Below are 17,811 nucleotides of genomic sequence, written 5' to 3'. Positions count from 1 at the left end.
ATCAGTGACCTACAAACCTAACACCTCCTCCAGGGTAAAAAATGCATGAGCTATTATTTAATGCATACCCTTAGGGTATATGCTTATTTTAAGTCTCTCTGCTGCCTATTAACATTAACAAAGATTGTTATAGCTTTCCCCATTAAAAAAAAAAAAAAAATAGGAAGAAAAATTGGACTAGAGTGTAATGAAGACTGTTATCCTGACACAGCAAAGTTCCTTTTTTGCTATTTTGCTTTAAAGAGTATAATCATGTGCAAGTGAAAGCATGCAGATAATTACTGCAGCTTTAATAATGTTTTAATTTACTGAGAAAGTAAAATCTCACTGGATGGTCTGGGAATACCCACAACACCCCATGACTTTGAAAGGTTTGGGTAGTTCTTGTGTTGGAATAGTTTACATTGATTTCATAATGTCAAGAATCCCAACCATTTTGCGTTTGGTTTGTGGGTTGTTTGTTTGTTATTTTTTGTTTTGTTTTGTTTTGTTTTTTTTTAAACCCTCACAATCTATTTTATTATTTACACTGGTTTAATTTCTTTAATATCCTACATGTGTGTATGGTACTAAGAAACATGCCAGATAACTTTCAAGACAATTTTAGATGTTCTGCCTTGGAACTTACAATTTTCTGACGTTATCAGTCTATTTAATGAGTCCACTCTTCCATTCACCAAATCATTCTTTTGAGTCATCATATCAAGTATATAACTGCAGTGAACAATCATTAAAGAATTCTGTGCAGTGCTTGAAGATGGCTATGTGTCTTTAGAGACTTGTATGTCCCCAGGTCTTGTCATTTTCAGGAGAGACTGCTGCTGTTTCAAAGTCACTGATTTGTACTTTCTGCCTGATTTAATTCATATGGAGACACACACACAATAAAACTTTTTTCCGAGGACAAAACAAAAACAGAGAAGCAAAGCTTACGTCCAAATACCTTAAAATCCAAGTAGCTCTCAAAGCTCATTTCGTTTTTGACACAAAGAAGGCATCATGCTAAGTCAACTGAAGTATAAGATTTATTGATGCCATTTTCTGTCAGCTCCAGGTAAACAGTACTGATCTACTTTTGAACCTAGACTTTGTCGTGTTTATATTTGTTCACATTAAAGATCACAGTTGACTTAAAGGTAGAATCTTTGGTTGCCAGAATTTAATAGCTGAGAGTTCTATTAAACACAGTGTCACCAAACAAACTGTGGGTGGTCAAATTCATCGCTGCCTCACTCCCTCTTCTGATATTCTCTGTCTCTTTAAACCAACACATTTTAATTCATTTTTGAGGCAAAGTGTTTTTCAATTTGTTGCCAATGTTGCAAATAATTTTAAAAGAGGAAGTCCTTGATTGTAGTATACACTGAAAATGGCATAAAACCCCATGAAACAACAGTGCTTAATCAAACGAGATACAATTATCGGATATTTAGTAAATTGAAAGCTTTCTACTTTGTAATTTAACCAGTTCCTATTTGAAAAACAAAACAAAACAAAACAAAACACACACAAAAAAAAAAGAAAAAAAAGAAACAAACCAAAACTGGATTCCTAAAGGAGGTTTAAATATCCGGGATTCATGGAGGACATCTGGTAAGTTAAGACTATTTTAAGACTTGCTTGGAGAACAGCATTTCTTTCTGATTCGAATCTCTTTTGGCAACTTACATAGCCTGTGACATTATTAGTGTATAGCATTTCCTAAAATATTTCCTACTTGATATGATATATCTATTGATTGATCAGCAGTTCCTGAGTTTCATCAAGGAGTGATGTATTAAAATGCAAGGTTCAAATAAAAAGGAAAAATTTTAGTAACTTGTAAGCTTTTGCCACATCTGAATTTTTCATTGTGTGTTTTGGAACCAATAGCCAGAACAGAGTAGAAAAGGTATATGCTTATAATTTCTTTTATAAAGGACAAACTTTTTTTTTTTTTTTTTTTTAACAAACAAAGCCCCTAAAACTGCAGATCTGACAGAAAATAAGGTTCGTTGCTTTCTCTATTGCCTGTAAAATGCCAGGAGAGTTTAAAACAAATAGCAATAAATGTGAAAAAGGGCCACTCTGTTCTCTTCACTTAACTGAAGTGCCACAATAGCCTGCAGTATGTTTTAGCATCATAATATACAAGTTTTATATTTGAGGAGAGGGGGAGTACCTTTGAACCAAAAGATCTGTAGACCTACCATAATTGCAAAAGCAAGCAGAATGATAGAGACTTTTAAAACATTTCAAATAAGTAGCTATTCCATTTGTCAGGCAGAGTGCAATTTATGACAAATGGAGGTCACAGAGCATATTTCTGAGCCATATTTTGGAGCATATTATAACAAAGGTCTCAGGCATCAGAAACTTCTATGGACATGGTAATTTCCTGTGCTGCCAGATGAAGCTCAGAAATACATTAAAACACATAGCTGAAGAAAACAAGAAATCTAGGGGAAATAATATTGTAGGTCCAGTTCCTTGAAGGTGTTTTGACTTTGCACTGCCCAATTCCTAGGTGTCTTGTTGCCACAAGGTACATGCTTTAGCCAAGAGTTTTCAGCAGTTGACTGCCTTAGGGGAACCAGAGTTGAACTGCAAGGAAAGAACAGATCTGTCATTCGTCTAGCTCTGGTTGGGCAGAAATCCTCCCTTGTTTTCACAATAACAGTGGAAAACTATCAAGTTTTAGATATATAACTTTTCTGGGGTAACACAATCAGATATTCAGCAGTGCTTTGGGAAGGGTCTATCTTTAGGTGTATTTGATACTGCTATATATTCAAGCCACTGGCAAGAGAGATTTGGCGGATTATCTAAGCTTCAGGTTGAGCTGAGATCTGAGCAGCTTCCTGACTTGAAGGAAGTACTGATTTTGCATGTCTGGCAATAGAAACATGACTTTAAACAGAAGTAGGTGGCACTGATTATAGGGATTGTAGTAGAAACTTGATATTTAGATACTCGGGCATATACCTGAGTATGTCTGAGATTTTAGCCCATGGGGAACATTTTTTCTAAGGTGTTTTTTGACACTTCTGGTGACTTGAGTAAGATTGCTGTGGCGTTTGTGAGATTGTTACCTTATTCAGTGTATAAATTGACTTAATTAATTTATTCAGAGGACAACCAAATATTTTATAGAGGCTCTGGCTGCCTATTTAACAGCCAGTTCTGCTGTCTTTATTGCAATGATGTACCTTTCATGAAATATATACTTAGCAGACCAAAATGGACCAACCAGTTTAGTATGCCAAAAGAATCCTTCTAATATCACACATAAAAGAGAAGAAGGGAAGGGAAGGGAAGGGAAGGGAAGGGAAGGGAAGGGAAGGTCAAAAAAAGGTAGAAAAGAGTCAGTTGTGGGTTTAAGCTGGTGATAACCTTTAACACACTTGGTTTCATGCTTAGATACATAAAGAGTGAGGGAATATAACAAGACATTTCTATATACTCTGGAAAGAAGCCTGTATCTTTTTGCTTTTTAGAAATATGTTTCTGAACTATGTAAACAATTGCCTTTGTATACAAAGCTTTTCTCTGTTAGATCAAGGCTAAATCTCATTTTTCCTCCAGGTGAGTTTTTTTTTGACATACATTATCCAGGTGAATTGTTCCCCTTATCAAGAATCTCATTTGGAGATCAAAATCTTCTTCCAGCTATTGTCTCTCATCGGGCCTAGGCTCACTGGGGTTTATTTTGCCCTCCCTGAGGAACTTTGGTAGACTTATTGTTCAGCAAGCAGCTGAACTATAATTCCAACAGGAATTTAGTCTAAGAATGATTAAGTGTCACAATATCATGTTAATGTACTTAGTGAAAAACACAACTCTCAATTAAGCTCATAGGGTATAGATGTAAGAATGCAGCAAGGACCAGCAGCTCCCTGAAGGACAGAGCTGGAGGCCAAGGGTGACCCTGTGGGCTGTCTCCTCTCCAGGGGGGACAGACACACAGGGCCTGCACAGGGTGAGCAGCACTGGGTGCTGGGAATAGAGTCACTGACAGCCCCAGGCAGGGCATGTGATGAGCCAGCCAGGGGCACCACTGAGGGGCAAAAGGATGTGGGAGCCTGAGCTACCTGCAGAGAAGAGCCAAGGTCCTTTGGAGAGGCAGGGCCAGAAAGAGGGCGGGAGACCAGCACTCCAGTCATGTGGCTGAGGCAGGGACTGATGACCCCAGTGGGCTCCTGGGTCCATGGGTGGTGAGGTGGGCAGCAGGTGGGGCTGGGCAGGCACAATAAGGCCTGTATGTGCCCTCTGGTATATGATGATCTAAGTATAAGCATGTATGTATAAGGTCCATAGATGTATAGGTATACATGCTTTACGATCACAGGAGGAGGCAGACAGCTAGATAAAATTCTCAGGTAAATCCATATGCTCACTAGGGAGTCATCTAAGCTAACTACTAGGAAATATTATGGGCAGAGTCTAGCTGATTAATCCAGTAACTGAACATCTAACTTTTATAGAGAAGTCTTTCTGGATGCATAGCAATATTCCCCCTTTGGAGACTGGATACTTTTGCCACATGTTTCTCCTAATTAGAAATTTGTTTTCCCATATTCTATTAATTTTAATCTTCATTTCAGTGGTGTGAAACATGCTTTTATGCATGAGTTGACTCTATATGTCTCTTTGAGGTATATTATGGTGTGGCAAAGTCTCTCTTGTTAAACTTCTCTGCCATGAGTAGGATATTAATGAGGATCTGGAGTCCTGGTGATTGTGCTAATCATCTGTCCACAGAGTCATTGTTATTTTCTGGCAATGTTAAGTATTTTAGCATGCATAAATCAGACTAGAGTAAAAATAAATGAGTTTCTGCCTATGCTGCCTTACCTACAAGCAAGGAGGATTTGAGACACTGAAGTACAAATTCATACTCCATATCAAGGATTAAAGACAGGAATTTCATCTGATGTTCCATATTTCATACAAACCCTAATTACTTAATTACTGAGAAGGTTTCTTTTCATTATTTATGCAGACTCAGAAGCTCTGAGCATGCCTACTGTAGATAAGTGAAATAATAATAAGGTTGTTTTGCAAATCAGTCTTAAATTTAGCTGTAAACTAAGCATATAATCTGTTCAATCATTCACTGCACAAAGAGAAATTTAGGATTGTAGGTGGCAAATAAATTGGATTTCTTAATTTCTAGTTGCACCTAACCAGACAAATACACATCCAAGTCCACTTTACTAATCTTGCCCTTTGTGCTTTTCTAGTTCTTCAGCAGTGCCAGTCAAACAGTAGCTACTGTCACCAATCCAATTTATAATCAGTCTAGTGGTGTAGATTTGCTTGAATGAACAAGAAAGTTAGTTTTAATCTAAAGTGAGTCTAAATATAGCAGCGTAAGGTTGCTGCTAAATTACCTCTACAACTCCAATCAAATAAGTGCATTTAAGCCCCCCCCCCCACTTTTTAAAAAAGGCATTTGGAACCAGTTACAGTGAACAGATGTTGAAGTCATACAATGCTAATCAGCTAGAACTTAGGCACTGAGGTTTAAAAGTGTAAAACCCTTTTACTCAGGGTGATTATTGCACAGTGCATCTGGCTCCTGAAAGAAAAGTTAAGTTTTATATAGTATAAATGACATAATAGATTGCTATTAATTAGCTACGTTATTACTGAAGAGGCTGTAGCTATAGACTACAGTTCCTCTGTGCACTCTTCCAGACACATGAAGAATACAGAAGAAATGCTACCATCTCTTCCCAAATAACTGACTCTCTGCATATATTGTAGCCAAAACAACTTCCTCACTGTATCTGGAATTAGGAACTGATCCTATTTGACGCACGGTTGAATGGAAAACTGATACAACTTTTCTTTAGATTTTCAAGTTCAACTATGGCAGCTCTTCACCTCTAAAATTAGTCTGAAATGTACCATCAGGCACTGGACGAGACAGAAAGGTGAATTCTTCTACATTTGTAATTTTTAAACTTCCTCCATCAGTCTCTGTTTTTCTGTTCCTTATGTGGAGCTTTTCCTTCCTGTTCCTGAGAACAGTTATTTCTGGGGTCATTCTCTACTGAAATTAATTTTATTAACTGCACAAATGGTAAAACACTGTGTACCTGATTTAAGTCTTACAAAGATGGGTCATTTTTGGAGCTATTAGTGTCACAGGAATAAACAGATCAACAGCTACTCTTCATTTTCTGTTCAGTTCTAAGCTATTAATTATTTTTGTACTTAGAAAAAATAAGTTATGTGTTATTAGAATTAAGTTATCTGCTGATCAAGCCAGAGTAGAATGCTTGTTTCTAACAGCCTCTAATGGCTCTTGCTTCTAAAACTGCATTTTTAAAAATTTATATACATTTTTACATCCATGTATTCCAATGGCTATGAGGTGTATGCTTCCTGTGCCTTATAGGTATGTCTTACATCTATTTCTGTTTGTTACTGTTCCAAATATTTTTGACCTCTAATTAGGAAAAAAACCCACCAAAAACTATTGTCTTTTTTTAATTAATCTTACCACTTCAGCCAGTGAGCTAATTAGAAATATTTGCAGAATACAGAATAGAACGAATAGGGGTTTTAAACCATAATTTTATGGTTCTTTTAATCACAGACAGGAAAAAAAAAAAAGTTTTTTCTTTTGGCAAATGGAAAAAGAAAATAGCAATCTTGTGAGCATTGAAATGAAAGGAAGGAAGGAAGTTATAGGGTGATACAAAACCAGCTTGCTCCTTTCTGGGAATTTTTTACTGAAGAAGAAGTGAAAATGCTAATTGAAAACTATTCTGTTTTTCAGGTAGGAGGTGTCAGATTTTTTTTTTAACTTACTGTATTTGGTGTAGGTGTCCAGGTGTTGGTGGTAGAGGGGAGGACTGCAGGGCTGGTCTCTGTGAGAAAAGGCCAGGGACAGACCCATGCTGGACACTCTAGCCAGATCCATCAGTGATTCTGGTGGTGTCTTTGGGAAAACATATTTAAGAAAAGACAAAATGCTGCATGGCAGTCTGTGAGAGAAAAGAACAAGGAAAAATAAAAAAGTGTGAGAAACAACTCTGCAGACACCAAGGTCAGTGAAGAAGGAGGGGGAGGTGGGGCTCCAGATGCCAGAGCCATTTTCCTGCAGCCCATGCAGAGGATGAAGTGGAGCAGATTGTCCCCCTGCATCCCACGAAGGACCATGGTGAAGCAGATATTCACACTGCAGCCCGTGGGGAACCCCCCATTGCAGCAGATGGATATTCTCTGAAGAAAGGAGCAGCCAGTGGAGAGCCTGCACTGGAGCAGGCTCCTGACAAGAACTGCAGCCCCTGGAGAGGAGCTCACACAGGAACAGGGGGAGAGCGTGAGGAAGAAGGAGCAGTAGAGAGGAACTGTTATAAACTGACTAACTCCCATCGCCTATCCTCCTTGCACTGCTCAGGATGGGCTGAGGTCAAAGAGTAGAAAATGAAAGAGTGATATTAAGCCTGGAAAGAAGGGGTGGAGAGAATTTGTCTTTGTATCTCACCATCCATATCTACTTTAATTGTCAAGAAATTTAACCAATTTTTCCTACATCGTCTTTTTTATCTGTGACAGTAATTGGTAGAGGATCTCCCTATCTTTCCCTCAACCCATGAGCTTTTTCATCTTATTTTCTTCCCCTGCCCTGTTGAAGAGGGGGAGTGAGAGAGTGGCTGGGTGGCTGTCTGGTAGTTGGCCAAGGTCAACCCACCAGAGTAACAAAACTTAGCTTTTCAAACTATGCTATGAAATTCTTGAAACAAAAATACCTCATTTACTTCAAAGCACAGTGTACTGTGAAGAGTTCTATTATCATTACGGGACACAATATTTTATAAGAATTTTTATGTCTAAAATTCTCATCCTGTTCAATTTCTAATTGGAAGAGTGCTATTTCCACCACAGTGATCAAATCACAGGCACAGAATATTGGAGCATTAATTTGTTGATGTATATTTAAGCTTATATCCTGTGAATATCCAGTTGTATTCATATGACCTTGTTCTCCTACTGTCTACATCATCTATGATATGGAGACCTGCATGAAATGGTTGCTGACCCTGCCTAATCAAACTAGTGAATTTGATTAGCATGTGTTATCCTTTGGAGGACTTTCTAAGACTGCTAGTGATGCTTAAGAGATGTTTTTTGGAATCCACCCAAATATATATCAGGAATATGCCTTTTTATTGAAGTTACATATTTAAAAAAAAATGTTGTAGTCATACTCTACATTTTCTTTACGTTACTTATACTGCTTTTGCTGTGTAAAGTGTGAAAAAGTTAAATAGCACATGGTAAATTTTATAGTTACAGAAATTACTGTCCTGACCAAAAAGCCACTCATACCATCTTTGCTAAGGATAGCCCACAGTTTGGTGGTGCTTTGGAACTACATGCTCCTCAGACTGAAAAAACCCTTGTGCTCAGATTTTCCACATCTTGTGAAGAAATATCTAACATCATCTAACCTCACAGGCATTTCTTACAGGTTTCAGCAAAACTTACTTATCTGTGACAGCAATATGGAGGTAAATTACTTTCTTAGAGCAGGGGCACTCCCCTGAATCCACCTGGGTCAATGGTCCAGGGAAGTTTAGGTTAATTTGTGGTGCCTAAAGAAATTAAGTTCCCTAAGATGTGAACAGTCCTGAAAAATGGGAATAAATGGGGCCTAAACACTCATACAGCATAAACATATACTAAATTTGGAGGTGCATCACACTTCAGATACTTACCTGTATCTCTTGGAAACCAAAAGACAATCTCAGCTTTATTTTATTTTACAGTATTCTCAGAGATTTCCCTTACAATTCTAACACTACATTTAATTTTGTCTCAAATACTTTCTACTTTAAAAATCTTAGGTGCCTTCAGAAATGTCTTCCAGTAATATTAGATACTCACATGTTTGTTAATATAACCTCTCTTCTTTTACAAGAAAATCTATACAAAAGATATTTTTCCTAAGTGTGAAACATAAACACAATTGTTTTAATCAATGTTTCCACTAGGATAGACTGGAGGCTGTTTGTCATTATAGTTCATGAGAGGGCAGATTGCTTCCCAGTACTGAATGTCTTTCAATATTTTCCATGAAAATGGAAATTGTAAACACTGTAAAAACAGTTATAATTATTGCTGGGACTTAAGAACTGCATAGAACAAAGGGCAAAATTCATTTGCGTGCAGTTCATTTTGGTTTGGTTTTTACTCGCCTGTATAAAACAAAAAGATACATTTTATTATTTGGTCTACATGAGATTGCATAATGTTCCATGTATTGCATGTTGTGTGTAAAAATACAGGTTTGGCCACCTTGAATCTATTTATTAAATTGACTTGGATATTTTGGGACAAAGCTCTAATTCTGCCCACAGACCTGTGCAGCAAAGAGGCTGAAGGCACTCACTCTCCCTGCCAGACTGGCCTTACTGCAGTTGGAGCACAAGCTGTGCAGTAAGTGGCTCCCTGGGGTGTCTCTGGAGGTGGCAAAACTCTAGTTCCCTGCAGGTACATTGTGAAGTAAGCGATATCAGGTTTACTCCTGCTGAAACAGGAATAACTGAAAACTAAACTGTGATTTTTGGTCACAAATTATCTGCAGTTTGTTACAGACTGGAAAATGAACCTTAAGATTTAAAGAGTCAAATACTGACTTGGAAGTTAAAATCCTATTCAGATGAAAGGCATCCACACCTCTACAGATGTTATATTGTTCAGCCTGTCTTGACTGTAGAGTGAACAAGACAGAAATCTATTGATTTAAGGAATGAAGGCTACTTCCACAGACAAAGGGTGTAAGAATCAATTGTTACATGAAAGCTCACATTCTGAGCAAAGCAGCAAAATCTGTAAAAAGATGTTTATGGAGTATATCACTGTTGCCTTCAGTGAGTATTGATTTGGTATTCAGTGCTTTAAAATATAGGGTTTACATAGGTGGTTTCAAAGAGATCCATGAAAGGTGATTGAGAAAACTAAATTTATAAATGTGATGCAATTTATGGACAGAACTTCTGAAATTGTCTACAATTCTCCTGAGGGGGGAAAAAAAAATGGAATCCAGAAATAGATAAGGTTGAAAAACAGTTAATGGATCTTGAAACTGTGTTTAATTACCAGAATGAACACAAATACAGAAGTTCCCTCTACTGCATTTTATATGCTTCTTAATTGAAGTCTATGAGGTAAATTATTTTATTTCTTAATTAAGAAACAAACTTAACTTTACCTCTTTATTTACCTTTCTCTCTTAACTAAGTGTGTTGGTTATGTCATTTGTGGGGAGCCTAGAGAAGTTTACAAACCACAAGTTAAAGAGAAATCCTGGTGTATATGGCACTTTCAAAGCCAAATCAAACACTCAGAAACATTAGTCATTGTGGTCTTACTACTGTTTTCTGGCAATCTTAACTTTTTCTCCTCTAGGAATAGTTCATCAGAACATGGAACAATAGTTTCTTAAAGTCCAACACTTTTAATACTTTACAGTTGCATTTTCTGAACAAAAAGGAATTAAAAATATGGAATTCAAAATTAACATTCTGGAAATTTGTAAACATTTCATTTGGCTTTATAAAAGGGTTCCACTTAGGTGCACTTAAAATAAGTTTGTTTTGTTAAAGCTGAAATGTTTTGGTTTGATTTTATTAACATGATTGCATTATATTAATATAGAAGTAAAATTATCTATTTCTTTGACCTTATTGAAATGAATAATTTATACAGCTCTTCAACAGAAGTGTCAATGAAATAGATATTAGTCTGGAATGAGTTGGTTTTGCTGAATTGGTATTTTCCAGTGGAAAATGTTACAGCAGAAAAAAAAATCAGCTATTTCTTACTTCTGACACACGCTATTTGTAAAACTGTGTCATGTCAAGTTTTATGTGTTCTTAGTGACTGCCTATATCTCCCAACTGATTAAAACTCACAATGCAATATAGATGTGAATTATCATATTAAAAAATATCTCTGCTCAAAAACCTCACACTATTCTCATTACATCAAGGCTTTTGTCAAAATCGTGCATTGGCTGATGAGCTAAACAGCTTAATTTCATGTTGTACTTAGTATATTACGACTCCTTAGATTAGTCAGGTGTAAAAGTATAGTCTAGTAGTCTTCAGGTAATGTCCACAGTGATTTTTTACTTTAGATATTAGACTTTATACATTATTAGACATATCCTCCTGTACTGTAGCTGGAATTAGGTAAGTGTGACTTCTAAATTATTACTTTGAATAATGGTGTTCCTTTCATCAGCTGTCCAGAAATGTCGTTTTAAATTAGATTACAGTTATTAAAGTGTTACAGACTAAATAAGAAAGGTTATAGTTAAGAAGATTAGTGATTTTTGGAGTGCGAAATCAACCAAATTCAAAAATAAAAGTAAAATGTTATTTCTATACATTCTTTAAACCAAACACTTAATAATGCAAATGTGTTCAAAGTTGTGTTATGAAATCACAGAATCATAGGGTCATAGAATATTTCAAGTTGAAAGGGACCTGTAAGGATTGTTGTGAATAACTCCTAATGTTTTCTCTTTGCTATGTTTTTTTGGAAATGAAGCCATATTTTGGATTTCAACTTATATTTTAATAAATTTGAATTATTAAATTATATTTAAATATAATTTTAGTATTATACATTAATTTGAGATCCAGTAGCTTTTAAACTGTTTGTACCTATCTTCATTTCTTCTTTTATTTTTGGTTTTCAAATGAAAATAATTTTTTCTGAATAAAAAAATGCCAATTAGTCAAAAAGAAGGAACTAGTTTCCTAAGAAATCTCTATAACTTTAGTGAGAAATGTTGAATTAATTTTTTCCAAATAACTTTTTCAAAAAACTAATTACTTTTTATTTCAGAAACACATTATCATGATGTATTATGCATTTATTCCAAGTTCATCTACATCATTATAGAATGAAACACAATTTTACCTATCTAGTAATAAGATATGATGATAGGATTTATTGATCTATGTCATCCATGTAGCATTTTGCTCTTTACAAACCTTCTTCTGTGTAAGGAAGCACTCAGTGGGAAGTTCTCTCAGAGTGTTTTCAGTTCATTCAAGGCCCTCCATACTCCTAGTTCAATGTCAACACCAGCAAAGCAAAGAACTGGGAGATGAATACTTTTGGAGCCACTGATCACCCAGAAAGCCATAAATGCTTTGCATCCAGGCCCACAGGATTCACCATAGTGAATTATCACTTTAGTGACAAAAATGAGAAACCTGAATAACCTTGGTTCAGATCTGGGCTCTCACTGCTTCTACATTCTTTCCTGTAAATCCAGGGACTGATATCTTGAAAATCCAGAATTGGCCAGGACTGGCTTCATCCTAACTGACTTCATGTTAAGATGAGTGTATTGGGTTTGAGTGGCAAGGTTTTGGCAGCAGTGGGGCTGCAGGGGTGGCTTCTGTAAGAAGCTGGTAGAAGCTTCCCCCATGTCTGACAGAGCCAATGCCAGCCAGGGCCAAGACGGCCATTGGCCAAGGCCGAGCCCATCAACAAGAGTGGAAGCACCTCTGGGATAACATATATAAGAAAGAGAAAAAGTTGCTGCGCAACAGCAACTGCAGCCAGAAAGAATGAGAATATGTGAGAGAAACAACTCTGCAGACACCAAATTCAGTAAAGAAGAAGGGGGAGGAGGTGCTTCTGGCACTAGAGCAGAGACTCCCACAGCCCGTGGTGCAGCCCATGGTGAGGCAGCTGTGCCCCTGCAGCCCATGGAGGTCCACGGTGGAGCAGATTTCCACCTGCAGCCCATGAAGGATCCCCATGCTGGAGCAGGTGGATGTTCCCGAAGGAGGCTGTGGACCTGTGGGAAGCCCACGCTGGAGCAAGCTCCTGTCAGGACTTGTGGACCCATGGAGAGAGGAGCCCCACTGGACAGAATTGCTGTCAGGACTTGTGACCCTGTGGGGGACCCACACTGGAGCAGTTTGCAAACTGCAGCCCATGGAAAGGACTCACATTGGAGGAGTTCATGGACAACTGTCTGCCATGGGAGAGACCCCCCACACTGAAGCAGTGGAAGAGTGTGAGGAGTCCTCTCCCTGAAGAGGAAGGAGCAGCAGAAACAATGTGTGATGGACTGACCAAAACCACAATTCCCTGATCCTCCTGTGCTGCTGGAGGGGAGGAAACAGAGAAATTGAGAGTAAAGTTAAGCCCAGGAAGAAGGGAGGGGTGGGGGGAAGGTGTTTTTAAGATTTGGTTTTATTTCTCATTAGCCCACTCTGATTTGATTGGTAATAAATTAAAATAATTTTCCCCAAGTCATGCCTCTTTTGCCCATGATGGTAATTGATGAGTGACCCCTTCCTGTCCTTATCTTGACCCAACAGTCTTTTGTTATATTTTCTCCCCCCAGTCCAGCTGAGAAGGGAAAGTGATAGAATGGCTTTGGTGGGCACCTGCCCTCCTTTATTTCTGTGATCTGATTTCTCAGAAAAATCTGCTCTGGACATAAGCTGCCACATTCAGGCTAGGTCTCTGCTCTGAAGGGCTGAAGGCATTCTCTGGAGAGACATTTCCCCTGTGTGTGTGCAAGGCACAGGCTCACCATTTCTAGGTTATCTGCTCATGACTTGGAAATGGAGGCTGGAGCCAGCACAGCAAGGGGTTTCCAAGTGCCAGGCTCTGAGCTGTGCAGCCTTTGAAGGGCTCTGCACTGTGAAGCAAGGCAGAATCGCAGACCAGGTGGGTTTGCTATAGATAAAGGGGACGGAATAGGCTTGAGGACACATGCACTGATTACTCACACAGCTCAGCTGTAATTTTTTCTTCTTTCCTTTTAGGCTTGCTCTGACTAGGTCTTGCTAACGCAACTCTTAGATGTGGTGCTGCATTCTGGGGACCTACTGTCAGGCAGCAGTGGGAGCCAGCTGTTCTGCAAGGGAAAGGGAATGGGGAGCCAAGGGTGACTGCAAGGCAGATAAGGCAGTGGTCTCAGCAACCTAAGCCTGCTCTAACAGTACCCATGCAAGAAAAGTAAGGCAATGACCATCAGGGCCAGCCACTGTCCAGTGATCGCTGGATAAGTCTTGTAGTGAGAAGGCAGGTCTGAGGCTGAAGGATGTCAAGTTGATGAGTCAGAGCAGGAGTGGCAAGGTCTTCACCCCAGCAGTTTGATCCCTGGTTACCCAGCCAGGCTGCAGCAGAGCTGGCCTGAGAACTGAGAGCCAGAGCCTCAGGAAAGGGGAAGGGTGGCAGAGGTGGATGCTGCACTCATGGCCCTACACAGAACTCAAAAGGCAGTACTGACAAAATGCCACCAGTCTTGGCTTTTTCTCCCTCAGCAGTCCTCTAGCTCTCTCTCAACATCATTGTATGCTCAAGCAACCCATAGAGCCTTATAATCCACATTTCCAGAAAAAAAAACCCCTAATTTTGTCAAATAGAGCACAAAGGACTCAGGGGAGATTCAAGGTAGAGTGCTTTTCAGTATACACATGGGCAATTTGCATTACATAAAACTAGATTTAATGGGTATATCAGTTCTTGACACTTGATTTCAGGGTCACGGATCAGTCCTCTTTCATTTAGCAGAATGGACTAGGTCTAGTTTGTTGGCGGTGTCGCACATGAGCTGGCATGAAACTAGGAGAAACCTGTAATTAATTATGCTTGTAGTTGTTTAGAAGGTTTTCATAATTGATATTGCTTTGTTGAAATGTTTTTAAGTTAAAAAATCTGATTCATCAGAAAATTAAGACCAGATGAAATTTTTAAGCTTTTAACAATTGCAGAACTTCAGTGAGTTTCTGTTACATCAGCATGGTATAACTTCTCATAGCATGCACTTTCTTTAATTCATCTGCCTCTATGATTCGACCAGTCTCCTTTTATATCCATCTCCTGACAAGAGCACATCTAAGCCATTCTCCTTGTTACAAGCCCAAAGACTTTATAGGTAATGGTGATGTCACTGTAATTCTATTCTTTTTGTCATCTTATGTCAGACAAAAGTGAAAACGTGAATTACTTGATGTGTATCAAAAGGGCACTAACTGTTTTAATTACATTATCACTACATGTCTGGAACAGAACTATTTTCTGAGTGATGGGTACTCTTAAAACATAAATGGAAAGTTCAGTTTTCCAGGTCCGAGAAACCTATTACATTCCAGAATAAATTATCCTGAGGTGAGTGGAATAAAGTCATGTTTCTTTCTCTTTTTTCCTAAATCTTCAAGCAGCTTGTAATACTACGAGCACATAAAGTAGCGGTTTCTTCATATTTCTGACTGTTAGAACTCAAACTGTCTTTGATTCTCGGTTTAGAGTCTGTAAGAATATGATTGAAAGTAATTTGAATTAGAGTGATTAAGTGTTTTGAGTTGCCCAAATGCACTAAAAGAACAAAGTAAGTTTCTAAGGTACATTCCTTCCTAAATATCTGATCACTTTTAATGAAAAGTTTTTTCACCTCAGAAAAACATCAACTTCAGGTACACTTATTTATCTATTTTCAGAAACATATGAGACTTGCATAAATCAGGCTTAAATTCCTTATTGCTCAGGTTCCTGGCTCCAACAATGACCAATACTAAATACTGGGAGAATAGTCTAGTGAGTGATATAAGATCAAGGCAATCATATGATAATATTTTACTAAGATATTCTCCCAGAATTCAGCAATTTGTATAAGAGGTGAGTGTGAGTGCTTGAAGTGAGAGGTACTGGTTTTGTGTTTAGTAGTCCTGATGGATTTTTTTTTTTTTTCTGTGAGTTTGTCCAGTCACAAAGATTTTACTTCTGCAATATCCTGTAGTTATAATTTCTAATGTAATGTATTATAACTTTTAATTGTGTGAAGAAATTATACTTTTTCTTGGTTTAAACCTGAAATAAAATGTTTTGATTTGATATTTATGGATCTTTGATTAGAATTTAAATTTAAATTTCCCCATTGACTGTTTTCTCCATGCCAATCACCATGCACTCATTTATTTCTACTCCCTTTGAGACTACAACAAAAGATTTGATGGAAATAGGTCAAATTCAGAAAGTTGAGATGTCAATTTTATCCTTGGTTCTTTTCTCTTTCCACTTTTGAAGACTGTGTAACTTCAAACTTTTTATTCATTCTGTAATCTTGAACAATAGCTCCCCTTCCCCTCTGTTTTTTCTTCTTTAACATTATGAATGATGTAATACTGCATGCCATAAACATGTATTGAAGTTTGGCAGATACAGCCAGGGACCTCTTCTTCCATTCCCAGGAGAAAGTTGTACTGAGAATGTAATAACCATGACAGTCAGAACTCTGCAGTCAGTCCTTGTCATAAATAACTCCATGTGTTTGCCAGGTAACTTGGGACATATAGAGAAAGAAACATGCAAACTTTGTATCTTCAGTGATCGGTGATTTTCAAGATGAGATTGTTCATTTCTGTGTAGTGACAACAAAATCAACAGTGGAATAAACTTTAAATTCCTGCTTAATTTTCATAATATTTTACATGTTTACATATTTAGATTGCAGGATGATCTCTTATTTAGTGTATCACACCTTGTCAGAAAAAAAAAATAAGGTATGTATTCAAAACAAAACCAAGAACAAAATGATTAATGAAATCCCTTATATAAGGACCATTAAAAACATTTATTTTCCCCTGAGACCATCTAATTTACTTTCTAGTGATTTGGCTTGCCTCTGGTTAAAGTTTTTCCAATCATCCAAAATTTAATCTAACACTTCAGTGTTTAATCATTCATCAGTTAAAGATTATGAGCTACCTCCCCATTTAATGAATATCAAACACCACTTAGTTATTGAGTGATACTGCTTAAAGATTAGCATGCTTTTTCCTCTTGCAGCTCCTCTAGAGTTATCACCGTTAACTGTAAAATCTTCATTAATTTGTTGTCCTTTTAACTAAGCTTGATTCAACTTTGACTCCACTGCTAACTTTTCAGCTAGCTTTAAAAAAGTTAAAGGAGAATTTCCCTTCTTGAGATCAAATAATTTATAACATAAAGAATTTGTCTTGTAACATGAATGAACAGTGTATGTGAGATACATAAAAACTGGGACATAGAAAGAAAGGAAACAGAAATATGAACCAGTCCAATGATATGGTTAATGGTGCTGTAGGGTTAGACCATTCCCATGTGCATGTAGAAACATTTGGGTTTGCGTTTCCCTTGGATGTTGATGAATTAGTTAAGTATGCATGCAGCTATGATAAGCATATGGATCACCATTTAAAGTAGCTTTGTGGGCAAAGCAAACAAGACTACATACATTTAACAGTTAATGTGGGAAAAGGGAAAGAGATTTGCTATCACATAGGCTTTGGTACGTTAAAAGGCAGATCTTTGGAGTGCAGCTAGCAGACAGCTGTCAGAGTGAACCATTTACAAATGCTGACTTGTGCTTCAGCAGTGATGAGCAGCTCATGCTCTCACTATTGCATTGTAATTAGCACTCCCTGAAATAGTTCACCAGAGATTTGAAGACTGCCAAACTCTATACTTCTTGCCCTGGCCTAGTTTAGATAGCTTTTCAAGCCAATGATGGGGAAAGGTTAATGCAAAAGATTCTGCTCATTAGGAACACTAGAAATATTAAGGGACTTCTTGTATTTTCTAGTACCTACGGTGTCTATGAAGTAATGCATTCAGGGGACTCTGTTTCAAAGAATGAACAATTTATGATGCTAAAAGCAAGAAGAGACTGGCTCTTGATTTTTTTGAGGTTTCAGCGTGGGAGGTTTGTTTTATATGTGAAGTTCTGATCTTTCCATGTGAGGGATGTGCTGGCATCGGGCCGGTCCCTGGGGCCGGGCGGCGGCCGGGCTG

The sequence above is a fragment of the Athene cunicularia genome (genome assembly GCF_003259725.1).
Source record: "Athene cunicularia isolate RWA chromosome 1 unlocalized genomic scaffold, athCun1 chr1_part1, whole genome shotgun sequence".
Lineage (NCBI taxonomy): Eukaryota > Metazoa > Chordata > Aves > Strigiformes > Strigidae > Athene > Athene cunicularia.
This window is presented reverse-complemented; position numbering follows the sequence as displayed.